At 47.6% G+C, this 5,783-nt stretch overlaps 1 non-coding gene across 1 annotated transcript; it reads left to right on the top strand.

Moving 5' to 3' along the window:
- Positions 1 to 5,089: 5,089 nt before the first annotated feature.
- Positions 5,090 to 5,161, top strand: TRNAE-UUC (transfer RNA glutamic acid (anticodon UUC)). Its single transcript has one exon. It is a non-coding gene; the product is annotated as a tRNA-Glu (tRNA).
- The last annotated feature ends 622 nt before the right edge of the window (positions 5,162 to 5,783 follow it).

The following is a 5,783-nucleotide window of genomic DNA, read 5'->3' as shown; positions in this document are numbered from 1 at the left end:
GAGGCAGGCGGCCTGGTCTCCGGCTCTAACCCCCAAAAGCGGCATTTTGGCCCCAACTATCGCGCTCGCCGACTTCGCTTGAACCGCCCAAGGCCCTGGAAACAGCCGCGCCCCTGCGAGCGAGGAGCCCGCGCCCCCGAAGCGGCCCTGGCAAAGGACCCAGTGCCTCCCCACTCCCTCCCCCTCCCCAGGACGGGACCCTGGTGCCCTCAGCAGCCTGGCCTTGGGAACCGCAACGAACGCAGTGTCAGCCTGCAGTACGAGGGGCCCCAGGGCAGACGTCGGGTGCGCGCTCTTCCTCCGCCAACACTTTGGCTCTGCGACGCGCCGCGACCCTCCTGGCAGTGGGGTCCTTCCGATTCTTGCCGCTGTCGCTTATTCTACCCGGCTCATTTAGTTCAATATTTTAATCACACTTTCGTCTTTTAGCAGGTTCGTTAACATAGGTTGATCTCTTAGGGCATTTGTCTGTTTGAAAATGTCAAATATCCATATAGACCAAATCATGTTTTCTGGCCTGTAGTAAATACACTTAGGCGACCAGGCCAAATATAAACCACAAGAGTTTCAGGATTTGCCAGAAGGTGGAGGACCCAGGGACGCTCCGTGCATATTTTGTGATGACAGGATTTCTCCTCATAGGTCTTAGATTCTTTTTTAGGGGCAGTTTTATTTCAACTTTTGCAACACCCCAACCTTTTTTTTTTTTTTTTTTTTTGCATCTTTAGTTTCCGTACTGACCAGGTCTTACAGTGTGAATTTCAGCAGAGGCAGGGATAGTTTTCAGAGAAAAGTAATGTCTGAAACGTTTTCAGGTTTGCCTCTGTTAAAGAACAAAAATTCGGGGCGCCTGGGTGGCGCAGTCGGTTAAGCGTCCGACTTCAGCCAGGTCACGATCTCGCGGTCCGTGAGTTCGAGCCCCGTGTCGGGTTCTGGGCTGATGGCTCAGAGCCTGGAGCCTGTTTCCGATTCTGTGTCTCCCTCTCTCTCTCTGCCCCTCCCCTGTTCATGCTCTGTCTCTCTCTGTCCCAAAAATAAATAAACGTTGAAAAAAAAAAAAAAAAAAAAGAACAAAAATTCTACTGAGTAATTTGATCTAATGGCTTTATTAGACACCCCACCGAGGTGGTTGGCCTTTTTCAACTTTGGCCCAAACTGGAGACCAGAACAGGAATGGACCATATCATTCTCATCAGTGACTGGATGGCCAGCTCCTAGAGGAGGCAGACTTTATGGTAGCTTTAGATCAGGAAATTTAATGCCATTATTCCCTTTCTTTCCCTCCTTGATCTATCTTCCTCTTTCTCCGCCCAGTTAGAGAAGATTCATTTTTCTGTTTTGTGGGGTTTGGGGGCCCCATCAAGACAGAAGAGAGGGAGCGGGTGCCATTTCCTCTACAGGAGTGTGAATGGCTGCAGTCAGTGAGGAAACCACAAGCTGACTCCATGCACACTCGCACCTCTCCGGGTCCTTCCAAACTCTGCCAAAGAACCTCTCGCTTCCCTGCAGGTTGAACAGGAACGTGTGGGGCTCCTGACTCTGCTACAGGAGAGGAGGTGCACACAGGACACGGGCCAGTAAGAGGGTGAAGTTGGGGGCAGAGCCAAAGACAAGCCACCCCTGATGAGGGAGCAAAAGGCAAACTGACAGGCTGAAAACATCTCCCCCCCATGTAGGACATGTGTGATACTCCTGGGCACTCCTGGCTGCCCAAGAACAAAGGAAAGGGGGAAATCCAATGGTTAGCTGATAGAGATCATAGTCCTGCAGGACCTAAGTCTCCATCACCCCTGCATAGAGATGGGGGGAAACAAAGGCAGAAGGAAATGGCAGATAGAACTGTTTCCTTAAACCCTGCAGCCCATTGACAAATACTTGAGGCCAACAGAGTAAGTTTCTCTAGGAACCCCCTGCTGTCTTAATGCTAATGCTTTGCTAGAGGGAAAACAACCCTAGCTTGACAATAGCCAGGCCTCCACTATCCTGTGAGTCTTTAGCATATGAAAATCTCATTGGAAACTTCCCCAGGACTTTACCTCCCCCAACCCCATAGTATATAACCAGTCTCTCCTCATGGCCTCATGGTCCCTGGGCAGCTCTTTCTGCTCATGGTTGTTGTCCCCGTGCAACAAATTCACCTTGTTGAATTCAATAAATTCACCTTGTTGCATCAAAGACGGCTTCAAGAATTCTTTCTTGGCCATCGGCTCCGGACCCCACGAACCCCACTATCACCCAAAACCTCATCACCTCCACCGATGAGATAACAAAAGGCAAGCTGAGGGGAAAGGCAAAGTGACACCCTACATACCCCACCCCCATTCCTCAAGCACTAATATCTGCCCAGGAACAAAGAAAAGACAATGGTCAACCCCTAAAGATCAAAAGATCACAGTCATGCAGGATATGAAACTCCATCAGTGTGTCACTGTCTTTGTTACAGAGCCAGGAGATCTTGGAGGATTGGAGATTTATTTACATCAGTGGGCTCAGGGGAGAAGGTCTCTCCAAAGATCTGAGCCCCGAGCATAAGCATAGGGGCAATCTATAGCCTGCTACTTCTGCGTTGGTGGCAATTTGGCATGTGGCAAGTGGGGCAGGAAGAAGATCCCGGAAGGAGAGTCTTCCGGGCAGGGACTGGAATTCCCTATCAGTCCTGTCGGTGTTGTAGGTCGCGATCGCTTATGAACGCCGGACAGCAAAAACAGGATCAAAACAAGTTTATTGCGGCCGGGCCAGACAGGGAAATACCACAGGTCCCAAAAGTCTGGCCCCAAACAAGCTTTGGGAATGTCTTATAAAGGCTGTATTGACCAGTCGGGTTGCAAAGGGTGGCAGTTTGAAAGGGCGGGCACCAATCACACAATGTTGTAGGTCTTTAAAATATAAGGCGGGCACCAATCACACAGTCCTGAAGAATTTTAAAATATAACTTGTTGACTCTAGCTAGTTGAATGCTGAATCATATTGTTTATAATATTAGTTTTCTATCTAGTTCGAACAGAATGCGGTACCCGAGAATGGGGAAGGGTGGTTACGCCAAGCAGGTTTACAGAAGCTCAAACAAGCAGTTAAGAGGGAGTTTTATCTCCCAGTAACTTAGCAAATGTGGTTTTAAGCAGAACTAATATTTAGGGAACAGGAGCAGCACTTCTATGAAAGCCCAAAACAAACACTGGTTCAGCATCTCATACGCTGGGGTCCTTCTAAGCTTACATAGGTCAGAGTTTACTCTTGGGCTACAGGAGGCTAGCTATGTTTGCCCTTTACAGTTGGCCGTCTTATAACATAATTTTTCCCTGTCAAGGTCAGGGTTTTTTTTTTCCCCATCATCTTAATGGTTTACAAGAAAAGCACAATGTTAATAATCGCCAGACCTCCAGGAACCTTATACACTCAATTTCCTGGAGCTCTAATGTCACCTTCATCTCCATAGGATAGAAAACTCTATATAATCAGTCACTCCTCACAATCTCAATGCAGCTCTTTCTGCCCATAGGTCCTGTCCCCATGTTTTAATAAAACCACCTTTTTGCACTGAAAATGTCTGAAGAATTCTTTCTTGACTGTTCGCTCTCGACCCAAGCATCAGATCACATCACCCAACCATGCTGAGACTGTCTGGAACCTAAGACCTTGAGTGAGCCAAGGATCACTTGTTTAAATCGATCTCCCCACTTTTATCAAGAGCATTGTTTGACCTATTCAGAAATCAAGAAAGAGGAGGAACGTGTAGATCAACATCCATACTTGATAAATTAATTCCTGACTAATTAATTAGATGTGGAAAACACAAATTCCTGACTAACTAGATGTGGGGGTTGAGCACTACATTAGAGTCAAAAAGAACTCTCTTAAGGTTTTTTGCTCTGAGCATTGGAAGCCTGGAAACAAAGGATTCCAACTGAGATGGAAACAATGTAAGTCTCAAAATGTTTTGGGGGGAGGGGGGCGACAATCCGAGTTCTGATCAGGGCCTTGCTTAAAAGAGATTTCTGACAAGGGAGACTCAGGCAGGCTGAGGGCAAAATACAAGCTAGCATGCTAGCACATCCCATGGGATGTGTGTGACATTCCTCAGGCACTCCTGGCTGCCCCAGGACAAAGGAAAGGAAAGAAAACAAATGGCCAGCTGATAGAGATCACAGTCATACAGGACTTGGGTCTCCATCCGTTTACAAATATCTCAGTAAATTACAAGAGAAAGGCCGTCTTATCAATAGCCTAATGTCTAGAAACCTAGAGACTCGGTTTCCTGGAGCCCCAACATCACCTCTCCACAGTGATATGGGGAACAAAGGCAGAAGGAAATGGCAGGAAACTAAGTCTCCTTATAACCTGCAGCCCATTGACTGATACTTGAGGCCAGCAGAGTAAAATGTTTCCCAGGAACTCCCCACTGTCTTAATGCTAATGCTTTGCTAGAGGGAAAAACCACCTTAGCTGGACAATAGCAAGGCCTCAGGTATCTGGTATCTCCGGAGTCCTCTTTATCACAGCAAAGTCCCTCTGGAGGCCTCCCTTTTGACTCTACCTTCCCTAACTCCATAGTATAAAACCAATCATTCTTCACAACGCAGCACAGCTCTTTCTGCCCACGGGTTGTCCCATGCTTTAATAAAATCACTTTTTGCACCAAAGACGTCTTCAAGAATTCTTTTTTGGTCTTCAGCTCTGGAACCCCCCCCCCCATCACCCTAAAACCTCACCATCCTGTTGTCATTGACACCAGGTCTCAGTGCTTAGCCCCTCCTCACCTTGGGAGCCTCCCATGCAGCCCCCTCACAGCAATCTGATCTCTCACGCATGTCTCTAGGAAAAGGTGCATCTCCAGGTCAGTTCTGAACTTGTAGTCTTAGAGGCACAAATACCCTGTTGACTTGGTCACCTGGCTGCCTAGGCGGCCATTACTTGGGGGACAGGGCACCCCATGCGTAGCCTGTGGGCTTGCCTTTTAGGAAAATTTGGAGGGTAGGACCTAAAAGGTCCATCCCTGGAAGGAAGGAAGGATAGGGAGACTGAAAACAACTAGAGTAGCATTCCAATAGAGCTATCATCAGAGGGCAGGAAAAAGAGGTCAGCAACCAATTCCCTGGTGGTCTAGTGGTTAGGATTTGGCGCTTTCACCGCCACGGCCCGGGTTCGATTCCCGGTCAGGGAATGTGTTTTCATCAAAAGCCTCAGCACACAAGACCATTCTTTGGGTGCAAAGGTGTGTGGTGGCTTACTACAAAGCTGAAATGCCAGAAGGATCTGGTGTCTCTGAAATTGAATGATGAAGGAAGAAAAGTGAGGGTGGTCTACTCCAGTCCCTTCCCAAAGGTGTGACTGTACCCACTCAGCTCCTCTTACATGTGCCCCCTAATTTATCTTCCTCTATACACCCTGGTTTTTGTCCTTTGCACACTTGGGGCAGGAGTGACTTTAGAGGTCATTTAAGCAGCTTGCCCAAGCTTAGACAGCCATGCAGAGATTCAAACCCAATATGCTAAGCTGCCATTTCTGACAGAATGAGTTAAGCTTCTGGTAATGGCTGCTTACTTTTTTCAGAGTAACTCTTGCAGATAGTATCTGTAAACTGGGGACAAAGTATGTTTCTAAAAGATTATCTGAAGGTGCTGGGGAGACTGAATAAAAGCGGGTAGACACAAAGAACTGTGTATGGTGACTTTTCCATTTTGCAAAGTTTTGGCCAAGAGCACACCTTAGTCTGCCCTACTTGGATCAGCTAAATTCCAGCGCAAAACCAAACTGTCTTACTGGATTAAAGGAGCAGAGGACAA

This window comes from Herpailurus yagouaroundi, unplaced genomic scaffold (assembly GCF_014898765.1).
Source record: "Herpailurus yagouaroundi ecotype Mexico unplaced genomic scaffold, PumYag 254, whole genome shotgun sequence".
Taxonomy (NCBI): Eukaryota; Metazoa; Chordata; class Mammalia; order Carnivora; family Felidae; genus Herpailurus; species Herpailurus yagouaroundi.
Note: the sequence above shows the minus strand (reverse complement) of the source record. Positions and strands in the feature narration are given on the sequence as shown.